At 41.2% G+C, this 12,500-nt stretch overlaps 2 long non-coding RNA genes across 4 annotated transcripts in view; both read right to left on the bottom strand.

Moving 5' to 3' along the window:
• LOC135105421 (uncharacterized) overlaps positions 1-349 on the bottom strand; it is a 63,244-nt gene extending 62,895 nt beyond the window's left edge. For all 3 annotated transcript variants that reach the window (XR_010270829.1, XR_010270830.1, XR_010270828.1), the window contains exon 1: positions 73-349. This is a non-coding gene — a long non-coding RNA (uncharacterized LOC135105421). The remainder of the gene's footprint in view (positions 1-72) is intronic.
• Positions 350-616: 267 nt separating this feature from the next.
• On the bottom strand, positions 617-1,311 carry LOC135105420 (uncharacterized). Its single transcript, XR_010270827.1, has 2 exons — positions 1,168-1,311; positions 617-737 (listed from the first exon to the last, which is right to left on the bottom strand). It is a non-coding gene; the product is annotated as an uncharacterized LOC135105420 (long non-coding RNA).
• Positions 1,312-12,500: the final 11,189 nt, after the last annotated feature.

Here is a 12,500-nt window from a genome sequence, read left to right as displayed (position 1 = left end):
CGGTATTTGTGAATATTAATGCAGAAACTGAAAAAATTGAAATTATTAAATCAAATGAAACTACATACATACCTTATTCTCGAAAGGAGGGTCAGCCTCTTCCTCGACGCTTTTCTGCCTCTGGGATCAGGAACGTGTCTGTGCAACGTGCGACCCCACCACACTTGATCCCAAAGGCGACAGTCTGTGTAACACTTGGAACACGTGACATACACAACAACATCACGTACTCTGAGCAAATTTACAGTAGCATAATATCGTCAAGCAATGCCATCGAGATAACGGTAGGAACACGGTATATACGCACACAAGGCGACAGGGTAATCTCAAGTCTAACCTGACCCTTCTCGCCACGATCGCCAGATTATTTAAACGATTTTTTTCATTGGCTGTGACGCACTTACTACGCAAGCGCACTTCACGTCACTGCTCCGAACCCCGTGCTCAAACAAAGCCTTACTCGGGCACCGCAGATCGAAGCATGAGTCGGAAATACAACAGCGGCCGAACCCTCGAGAAACAACTTGTGCTATACAAACATACATCTTCGAAACGACTGACTGACAGTGGAAAATTAGTTAGAGTTCAGAATCCAGAAAGGAAAGAAAACACTACATTTTCAGTTTTGTAAGGTGTTATTAATAAGTTTAATATTCATACAATTCCCTATACAAGCACACACAATGCACTGATGTTCACAAAAGCATGCACAGACACATTTCTTCCTTTTGTAGAACCTAGGGAAGAAAATTACGTGTGGTTAGAGAAGAAAATGATGCGTGTGCTCAGCTATCCACCAGTTTGTACTCACACTAAACATTTGGTATCTCCGAAAATGAGGGATTTATGACGGAAATATATTGATCAAAACCTCAGAACACATCAGATAGTTAAAAAAAAAACTCAATTATGAAGAGCATGATGATGAGGAAGCACAATAATACCGGGAAAGTACTACGTGCTTTGAAAAAAAAAATATGACATGGAGTTTTCATAAGAAATTCATCTTACCATTTTTCTGGCCAGTTTGGCAATGTGTGGAGGTCACATTGTAAGATCTATCACTGTAGTATTGACGTAATTTTGTTATGTTAGTGTCGTTTGTTGTTCATTCCTTCCTTGATATCATTTATGTATATTGTCAAGAGCACTGACCCTACCACTTACGCTGGTGTCACACAATGCGGCGTCGCCGCTGCGGCAGAACCGTATGCGTCACCGCCGCATTGCCTGCATCCTGTCACACATAAGCGGCGAAGTCGCTCAGTCTATCCCCAGCAGCCAGCGTAAATAGGTTGACTATCACGTTATCCAAACTAAAAGCAGAAGGCTTACTGAAAGAGCCAACTCGTCGTAAACACTGGGTTCACCCATTTAATGCTGAACAAGAAACAAGTAAAAGATTTGAAAAGTTTTATGAGAATATACGGAAATATGATGAAATGTTTTTTGAGTATTACAGAATGTCCTAACCTTCTTTTGATGAGCTGCTGGAAGTGCTGAGGCCTCATATCTCGAAGCAAAATACAACCCATGATTTCTCTCTAGAATTCTTATCACAATATTCTTTATTAATCTTTTCCCAAAGTGCTGGCCTTGCATGAATACACTGAATGAATAAATCAGTGTCAAACATCCTGTAACAAGGGAGCGCCGGATGCGGCGTGGCCGTCTGGTGTGACCACGTGCATAGAACTGTGTGTGTTTTCCCACGACACTCGGTCGGATGCGGCGGTGCGGCGGTCCTGCACTGCCGCAGCATGCTGCGGCACAGTGCGGGGAAAACGGCAGCGCAGCACTAGTGTGACACCTCTCATTGGTTTGTGTGTGATATCACCATGTGCGGTGCCGCATACGGTTCTGCCGCAGCGGCGACGCCGCATAGTGTGACACCGGCCTTAGGGAATGTCTTCTTCATTAACCATTTATTAGTTATCTGATATACCTTGAACTTTTACTTTACTAATGAGTCACTGTCACACCCCTTCCGGAAATGCAAACAGAAAATATCGAATGTTTTCCTGTCCTCGTATAATGTGCATTGTACACACACACACACACACACACACGTAAACAAACAGTGATATACACTTGACACACACACACACACACACACACACACACACACACACACACACACACACACACGTAAACAAGCAGTGATATAGTTTATGGGGAATTGGGAAGGTGTATCCACTAGAAATAAGTATCAAATATAGAATGATAAACTTTTGGCTAAGATTAATGACCGGTGAGAACAGTAAACTTAGCTACATAATGTATTGTTGTTTGTGCCAGATGAATCAACGAGGTGTTTGTTTTTCGTCATGGTTAGCATATAGTAAGGACATCTATAATAATTGTGGTACGTGGGAGGTGTGATTATTACAAATTGTTGTAAATGTGACCAGGATTAAGATAGCTATAGAAGCAAGGCTCAAGGATTAATGGATTTCATCATGGAATGCTAATTTAGTGTCGAAGGCCACTTGTAGTAGTTACAAAATTTATAAGTACATACATTGTTTGGAGAAATATTTTGTTAAAGTCAGTAAGAATTATCGCATTTCGATAACAAAGGTACGTGCTTCTAATAACAAGTTGCCCATCACTGCAGGAAGATATAATACCACCAGTAGGGAAGAGTGTGTTTGGACCAAATGTACTGCTGGAGTAACATGTGAGTACCATGTATTGTTTGTGTGTGAAAATGAAGAAATTGCTAGACTCAGATATAAATATATCTCAATGTATTAGAGAGAAAAAAAAATCAATTTAAGTATATTTTATTGATGCAGATAAGTGATGTGACTGTATTAAACAATTTGGCGATCTTTGTTACAGCTCTACTAAAACTGTTCAGCTAATGGTGACATTAAAGTAATACATGTAATATAGGTGATACAGTAACTTTAGACTAATTTAGAAAACACGAAATAATTATTTACATACGTTATATGAGGTCCTGTGTTCCATACTTTTATGTAAAAGTCTGAGCATAAATAATTCAGTTCAGTTCAATTCAATTCACACACACACACACACACACACACACACACACACACACACACACACACACACACACACACACACACACAGAGAGAGAGAGAGAGAGAGAGAGAGAGAGAGAGAGAGAGAGAGAGAGAGAGAGAGAGAGAGAGAGAGAGAGAGAGAGAGAGAGAGAGAGAGAGAGAGAGAGAGAAAAAATCTAGCACATGTGTGGGGCGAGAACACTTGTTTAAATCTAGAACCGTATTGAAAGTATGATACAAGTATTGATTTATTAAGTAAAACAAAATGGCAGCAACATCTTATTTACGGCTTCTTTGAGAATCATTGGTGATGTTTAGTGAGGACTGAGGGTTCTGTTTCTGGTCACGTTGCTCAAATCTTCGACCATGAAGATTGACAGAAAGCTCAGAATGTTCGCCATAATCCACTCTACGTTTTCGCTGTTTTCTGCTTTCAGGGAACCTATTGTTGATATCAAGACCATTTCCTCTTTGCAAAACTAAAATTCTGTACATGTACGAGTATTTACATGTATTTGTAATTACTGATATACTCGTACATTTGCATTTTGAGTTTTACGACGTAATCCATCGAATTCCTTATTATCATTCTGTTTTACATTTTTTTTTCTAAGCCATAAGGCAACCATTACTTTCACTATTCCATGATACTGGTTTAATGTTGCCTAACTGATGTCAGTTTCGTAGTGGTGCGCCTAATCTAATGGCTTTATTCAACTTTTTTTTAACACCAGTCATGTTTTGCTTGCGTCTGGTTTCTGGCATTTCATTCCACTTTACATCAGCTGGCAATATTCTAAATTTATCAAAATTAACACAGCGATAATTGGGCGGTTTTTTTTTTTTTTCCTACTCGCTTACTCTTTGCTTGTAAAAAGCTGATAAGTTAAGGAAACTTTTTTTATGTATTTTGCATTTTATTTAATTGATTGTTTTTTTTTCTTTTGTTCTATTTATTTACTATTAACACAATATTTAGGACATTGTATCATCTTGCTCTTGGTGGAGGGCACTTTCCAGAACGTATGTATGTACAATAAAGATGTGTCAGCTGTCAACGGTTCCTCCCATTTCGTGAGTGCAAGATTAAGGTTTCCTATAATTCAATTGTCATTTTTGGCATAAAAACTTCTGTGATATCATCGCACTGGAAGTCGATAGGCGATGCTCAATATTAGTTTACTTGATTGATGAGAGAGTTGAATACAAATGGTGTCGATGTTGATAATATTTGAAGTGGCAGAACACAAGGGTGAGGATTAATTCAAACGAGTAACTATACACCTCTTCCTGCCGGAGAAGTGCGAGGAGTGCGTGGAGGAGGAGGAGGAGGAGGAGGAGGAGGAGGAGGAGGAGGAGGAGGAGGAGGAGGAGGAGGAGGAGGAGGAGCAAGGGGGAGGAAGAGCGAGGAGGAGGAAGAGCGAGGAGGAGGAAGAGCGTGGACGATGAAGAGCAAGGAATAATGTAAAGTTAATGTAGATAACACACACACACACACACACACAAGAGGATCAGGAACACACCAGTGGCACTCATCCTTGCTTTAAAATGCAGGAGTCGCTGTGGAGGGAGGAAAAGAGGGTCACTGAGAAATGGAAAGGGATGAAGTGGTGAACGAGCAAAGTAAGAGAGAGAGAGAGAGAGAGAGAGAGAGAGTAAAGGAGCACTTAGGTTAAACAAGGCAGCTCCTGAGGTTTACGTACCATCTGCCATCAGCATTCCCGTCCTGCTCTTCAAACTATCTCATGACTCAGCACTTACATGTTCCCGTTATTTTTGTGCCGTTCATTCACGACCCTAAGTGTGATCGATTCCTTAGTTCCTCTTCAAATCTAGGTAGTTCTCGTTTATTTTCTGGGAGGCAGTGACGGGGTGGACGGGGTGGTGACGTGAAGTGATGATACACGTCAGTACTGCCTCACTTGAAACTAATGCATTCAAATACCTATATTTTTAATTTGCAGTACTTCGCTTTTCGCTAATTAATCCCATTTCGCATTTTTAGTGTTTTTTTTTTTTTTTATATATGTTTTTACCTGACTACAATTTCGTTATGAGTATTTTAACCAACCATCGTAGTTGCTTTAAAAATTTTGCAGCGGCGCCATATGACCACGATCTTGTGGAGCATTAACTTTTAAATCCATCAATTAGTCACCCTCCTGTCAGCCCTATCCTCGACAAGCACTGCATCTGGGAGGGCTGGGGAGCGGCATGAACCTCTGCAACATCATTCTAAAAAATTTGTCAGCGTCACCAGGAGCAAGTCCACTAAGCCTCCGCACATATATGAGATTGACCATTTAAGTTTCCGAAAGACTTTGCGACAAAAAATCCTACAAATGCTAAGGCGAAGGAAAGAATAAGAATCTGATTTATATCTTTGGTTAAGCCTTGAACTAATTAATTACTTTGTCATATCCCTACACACACGCACACACACACACACACACACACACACACACACACACACACACACACACACACACACACACACACACACACACACACACACACACACTTATATTTTTTCAGGCCTTGATACTCATCTGTCTGTTTGTCTGCCCGTCCGTCCGTCCGTCCGTGTGCGAGCGTTGTATGAAATAAGGCTTACTGTGGATCCGTCATTTGTAAGCATATTCGCCCATTCGTGTCTGAGTGTATCTTATATTTATGAATTTCCTTCCAGTTTGTTGCATTTTCTTTTTTTCTTTGTTATGTAAGAGAGTCACTGGCCAAAGGAAACAAAAAAGAGGAAAAAAGAAAAATCCCACTGAGGTGCCAGTCCCAAAAGAGATGTCAAGAGAATCTTACAAAATTGAAGGATAAGTGTCTTGAAACCTCCTTCTTGAAAGAGTTTAAGTTATAAAAAGGAGGAAATACAGAAGCAGGCAGGGAGTTCCAGAGTTTACCAGAGAAAGTGATGAATGACAGAGAATACTGACTGACTCTTGCATTCGAGAGGTGGAAAGAATAGGATGAGAGAAAAAAGAAAGTCTTGTGCAGTGAGGCCGCGGGAGGAGGAGAAAAATGCAGTTAGCAAGATCAGAAGAGCAGTTAGCGTGAAAAAGGCGGTAGAATATAGCAAGAGATGCAACATTGCGGCGATGAGAAAGAGGCTGAAGACAGTTAGAGGAGAGGAATTGATAAGACGAAAAGCTTTTGATTCCACCCCGTCTAAAACAGCGCTATGAGTGGAACCCCCATACATGTGAAGCATACTCCATACGTAGACGGACAAGGCCCCTGTACAGAGTTAGCAGCTGAGGGGATGAGAAAAAGACTCAGAACACCTAACTTCATAGAAGCTGTTTTAGTTAGATATGAGATGTGAAGTTTCCAGTTTAGATTATAAGTAAAAGAAAAAACCGAGGATATTCCGTGTAGAAGAGGGAGATAGTTGAGTGTCATTGAAGAAGAAGGGATAGCTGTATGGAAGGCTGTGTCGAGTTGATAAATGGAGGAATTGAGTTTTGAGACACTAAACAATATTAAGTTTGCTTTGCCCCAATCACAGATTTTAGAGAGATCAGAAGTCAGGAGTTATGTGGCTTCCCAGCATGAAATGTTTACTTCCTGAAAGGTTGGATGTCTGCGAAAAGACGTGGAAAAATGCAGGGTGGCATCATCAGCGTAGGTGTGGCTAGGACAAGAAGTTTGGTTTAGAAGATCATTGATGAATAATAGGAATAGAGTAGATGAGAGGACAGAACCCTGAGGAACACCAATGTTAATAGATTTAGGAGAAGAACAGTGACCGTCTACCACAGCAGCAATAGAACAGTCAGAAAGGAAACTTGAGATGAAGTTACAGAGAAAAGTATAGAAGCCGTAGGAGTGTAGTTTGGAAATCAAAGCTTTATGCCAGACTGTTAAAAGTTTTTGATATGTCTCAGGAAACAGCAAAAGTTTGTTGTTGTTGTTGTACTCAAGTTTTCATTCCAATTTCTTTTCTCTCTCTCTCTCCTTTCTTTCTTCTCTCTTTTCATTCTCTCCCCACACTTCCGTATTCTTTATCTCCTCCTCCTTCCCACCATCACTCACTTCTCCCTTCACTCTCTACCCTGTCTCTCATTACCCTACTCTCCCAGCCCCTCCCCCTTCCACTCCCTTCCTCTCAACCTTACAACCTCCCCTTCCCTCCTTGCCTCTCACTGCCATACTCACATCCTTCCTATTTCTCTGCATCCCTGGCTGCCTCCCACTGTTCTTCTCTCATCCTACCTCTCACTCACTCTCCCTCCCTTCATCACTGCCTCCCCCTCCCTCTCTCTCTCTCTCTCTCTCTCTCTCTCTCTCTCTCTCTCTCTCTCTCTCTCTCTGTCTCTCCACTCTATGATGCCACACAAAAAAACGGGTCATTGAAAAGGTCAAAGGAGAGAGAGAGAGAGAGAGAGAGAGAGAGAGAGAGAGAGAGAGAGAGAGAGAGAGAGAGAGAGAGAACAAACAACGAGCATTGACACAGTAGAATGGAATGACAGGTCTCTCTCTCTCTCTCTCTCTCTCTCTCTCTCTCTCTCTCTCTCTCTCTCTCTCTCTCTCTCTCTCTCTCTCTCTCTCTCTCTCTCTCTCTCTCTCCCTTTCATTGACTTGGGTTTAATGATCAGCAAACTGAAAGGGACCGTCACCTTGTTGTTTTCTTCAAAATGGTCCGACAGGAAGGCGTACAGCAAGGGAAACGTGTATAGAGAGTGAGAGAACTGGAGGGACGAGAGAGAGAGAGAGAAAAAAAGTAAGGTGGGTAGAATGAATGAAGAGGAGAGAGTGCGAAAAGAGAGAAACAGGAAAGGAAAGAAAAAAAGAAAGAAAGAGAGGAAGGAAGGAAGGAAAGAAGGAAAAGAGAAGGAACGAAGGAAATAAGAAAGAAAGGAAGGAAGGAATGTAGGTAACGAACAAGCAAGGAAACAAGAAGATAAGGCAGTATGAAAGGAGAGAAACAAGGAAGGAGGAAAGGAAGGAAGGAAGGAATGTAGATAACGAACAAGCAAGCAAGTAAGAAAGAAAGTAAGCAAGAAACAAAAAATTGAGAGATGAAATGGACGAAAAAGAAAGAGAGAGAGAGAGAGAGAGAGAGAGAGAGAGAGAGAGAGAGAGAGAGAGAGAGATTTAAAATGTCAACAGGTGCTCGTGTGGTGACCGGAGATCGATTTCACTTTTTTTTCCCTTTTACCAAACACTCAAGGACAGAGAAACATTTTTTTGTGTGGGAAAGGTCGTTCATATATAATTGCGTGTGTGTGTGTGTGTGTGTGTGTGTGTGTGTGTGTGTGTGTGTGTGTGTGTGTGCGTGTGTTCCCTTGCTTTGATGAGTCCTGTAGTGTGCAAAAATATTGATAGGGAATTAAGCCTGCAGAAAACATGATATATATACTCCACACCTCAGAGTTCCCTGGCCTGTCCTGTCCCCGCCTCACCCCTCGCCTCAGGACTGACAGGCGGGACAGCGAGAACCACAACCACACATGTCTTGCCTGCCTCAATGCGACTTCAGGCCTTTGAGATTTGGCAGTCGGTATGTTGGTGTGTGTGTGTGTGTGTGTGTGTGTGTGTGTGTGTGTGTGTGTGTGTGTGTGTGAGAGAGAGAGAGAGAGAGAGAGAGAGAGAGAGAGAGAGAGAGAGTACTATTAATAATGTTTGTCAATATTATCGAATAATGTATAACGTTCAAAGTCAAACACAAGGCAAAAACTTTTCGAAATGTCATGAGATGTTAAATGTTTCATCAGTGCACACTAGGCACTCTGATGCAGCAATAATGCACAAGGACACTTCGCTTTTCACAGAAGCATGCAGTTACCGAGGAATGCAGACGTCCTGGGAGCATAACCGCCATGACAGAAGCGCGTTTTTCTTATAAAGTACATGTATTTTTCTGGTCATTTTTGAAAGAGTGGAACAGTCTGGGATATCGTAAGTCTAATGCTACCATTTTGAGCGGTACATTTTATTACATTCTCTAAAACTATTCCTATCACATAATCATCGGCTAAAACGACATCTTTGAATAGCTAATATGTTTTCGTACGATCCGCTGGCAGGGTGGCGACGCCTTCATCGGGAGAAATTTTCTTGGATCGGGAGTGTTTCAAGTCCCGTAAATTTTTCCCTTTTTTAGCTGAAGACAAATCCTTAGATATCCTGGAAGAATTTTGGAGGAGAAAATTTGGTCATTTTCTGAGAAGCGGCCCTCAAACATGTGACACAGAAAATCCTGCAATATCATTGAGCTATCTCTTAGAAAAATAGTTATAAGAAATCTAGTGAACTAAAAAGAAGTCTCTAAACTTACCAGCCTTTTCGCCGGTAAAGTCTGTTCTAATTAATGTCGTTTTTCTAAGCACAGAGCCAGAGCTGTGGTAAGAGGTTTAGCCCTTCCGGTTTTCCTTTTTTTTTTTTTTTTCCTGGGGATAGACAACGAACATTTCTTTAACATTTTTCTAAGGCCTCACCCTTACATTGGATCCCTGTGTTTTGCTGTTCTGTTGGACGGCAAATTGATTTCAAAAACGTATAAGAATAAATAAATAAAATAGATACATAAGACAGAGGACAATAACTGCGACAATACCACATAATCATAAGAGCAAACAAGGTCGCCAGTCCATGATTCACTGTTTCCTTTGTGGTCATATGCATTGCTTTATTTTTCTGTTCGCCAACACTTCTCCACCTGTATGTGTGTGTAATAATAATAATAATAAACGGTTTATTCTTTAGGCAGTGCATGTGTGTGTGTGTGTGTGTGTGTGTGTGTGTGTGTGTGTTTTACTTCCTCTCTTTCTACAGTGTTTTGGTATTAAAAAATCAGGCCAGAATCACATCAAATCCTGACTTGCACCTTGGCCTCGACAGTCTCCACCACCACCACCACCACCACCACCCACCAAGTAAAATTAAGGATTGTTCTCTCTCTCTCTCTCTCTCTCTCTCTCTCTCTCTCTCTCTCTCTCTCTCTCTCTCTCTCTCTCTCTCTCTCCACTGGTTAATTTACTCCACCATTAGCTACCTTTTCCCATAGTCAAAAAATAACCAGGTCACTTCCCAGCAAAGAGATAGTAACTCGTGGGCTGAAATGCCACTGAACTTTCACGAGAGAGAGAGAGAGAGAGAGAGAGAGAGAGAGAGAGAGAGAGAGAGAGAGAGAGAGGAGAGAGAGAGAGAGAGAGGGAGAGAGAGAGAGAGAGAGAGAGAGAGGAGAGAGAGAGAGAGAGAGAGAGAGAGAGAGAGTGTGTGTGTGTGTGTGTGTGTGTGTGTGTGTGTTAGGGTGGTATGATTGAATTTAACATTACCTGGACTTCGACTTGAATGTCATCTCTGTTTCTCGTGTCCACCTCCTAGTTGTTTCTGATCAACACACCCACCAATCACGAATCACTTATTTTCCTCTCATTCATTCCGCCGATCATCAGTTAAACAAACACACACACACACACACATGCAGTAGCAGCATTCTGAGAATAAGTGTGTGTGTGTGTGTGTGTGTGTGTGTGTGTGTGTGTGTGTGTGTGTGTGTGTGTGTGTGACTGCAGACCAAATCAATCTTTGCGTGTGCTCATGTATACTCGTATTATCTCTCTCTCTCTCTCTCTCTCTCTCTCTCTCTCTCTCTCTCTCTCTCTCTCTCTCTCTCTCTCTCTCTCTGCATCTGTGAAGCAGCAGATGGAAAGGTATAGCCCATTCTGTATAACACTACACACAAGATACGATCATGTATAGTTAATGAGACCACAGCTGTCCACAAGTGTTGCATCATGAACCATGAAGAAGTATGGATCACAGAGCTCGGAGCTTAAGGCTGCCTGACCGATGACGTCAAGGTAGCTGAAGTCAATGACATCAGCTTCAGTCAATGTCAAGACTTCAGGTTTCGTGTTCTCCAACGTTTTTTTAACAGGAAATATATAAAGCTATTGCTTTTTCGAAGGGTGTTTTCATATTGCTTATGATATTTTGATAAAGATCCCTTGTGGACCATCAGTCGGGCGAAACATCTATGAGATCCTGACTCAACTTCTCTTTTCTCTGTTGACAAAATTACTATACGATCTATTTCTAGCTTGTAACTGGATTCTCTATTTTAAGGATCCTGTTGCTAGCTAAAAAGAAACACAGTGAAACTGACCCATCGGGAGGGACTAAAATTATTGTCATACAGTATTTCACTTAGGAGTCTCAGTCTGTCCTTAATGAATTATTAAGAGATGCTGTTTCTCAATAGATTTTTTTTTTCTGATGTTTACTGTGCCATGTGAAACTTTCAGAATCCGAAAATGTTTCTTGTTGAACATACTGTATTATTCTTCATTTTATAACTCTTCAGATATTCATCATAACGAAATCAAATGTATATCAAGTAAAAACCAAGGTGTAGTTTATAACGAGGTAAAACACATAATTGCATATACTCTGATTAGGACACACGAGACAGGTAAATTAAAGCAATGATGAACGACCGATACACACAGTGTGCTTACCTTTAAATGCAATTTACTCGTTTGTTTACTTGTGGCTCTTGACCCATTATCGCAGTCAGCGCGTCATATAATGTAATGTTTCTCTTTCAAACATCATGAAAACAATGGCAGTGATTGATATGCAGGCAGAATAAAGTGGCCGAGGATTCAAACCAAGCAGAACACTCAGGAAAGGACGCGTAACCAATCAGGCCACAAGTTATCACCAAGGTCACATTGCATTTTAGTCATCCTGCCACTAACAAAGTGGCTTACGTCTCTCGAAGTGTCGCAGTGATACTTCTCTCGTCCCAGATCGCCACGAATGGTTGTAAGAATAACATGTTCGTGACCTTCTACCTCTTGACAAGAAAGAACACGTAACAAACATATCGAGTGTCTGGACTAGATCGAAGGACTCCGTTTCTAGCGCCTTTGTATGCTGGCTACTTGATCTCTGCCTTCTATAATCTATAACATGCCAAGTGTGGGTCTGTGCCTGTTTCTCTGGTGATCCCTCTTGCCGTCAGCTGATCAGCCTCTCCGTCTTACGAAATAAGTACTGTGTTTCTCTGTTTATTTCTCTGTCCTATCTTTGTCATCGTTAACCAGTTTGCCTGTTTCTTACCCGATGTGTGTTGTTTCTCTGTTTCTCTGCCTTGTCTTTCTCGCAGTAGACCATCTTGCTTGTTTGTTTGTTTTTCCTGCCGAGTGTGTGCTACTCTGCTTTCTTCATTGTCTCTCTGTTTCTCTCGCCTTCGCTAGACTCTTCCTATCTGCCCATTTTCCTGTGTATGTAGATCTCTTAGTTTTAACACTTATAGAGTATTCAGTGTGATCTTTTTTTTTTTATTGAAATTTAGAGCCGTTTTATCAATATGTTTCCGTTATATTAAGTTAGCCACTATTGTAAGTCTTGATCTCTTGCCTTAATAGGGACCATAACTTGAATTACCTGTATTCATCATATCGTGTTGGATTCTGTATTTTTATGGTCAATAAACCTATCTATTTA

The sequence above is a fragment of the Scylla paramamosain genome, chromosome 12 (assembly GCF_035594125.1).
Source record: "Scylla paramamosain isolate STU-SP2022 chromosome 12, ASM3559412v1, whole genome shotgun sequence".
Lineage (NCBI taxonomy): Eukaryota > Metazoa > Arthropoda > Malacostraca > Decapoda > Portunidae > Scylla > Scylla paramamosain.
This window is presented reverse-complemented; position numbering and strand designations above follow the sequence as displayed.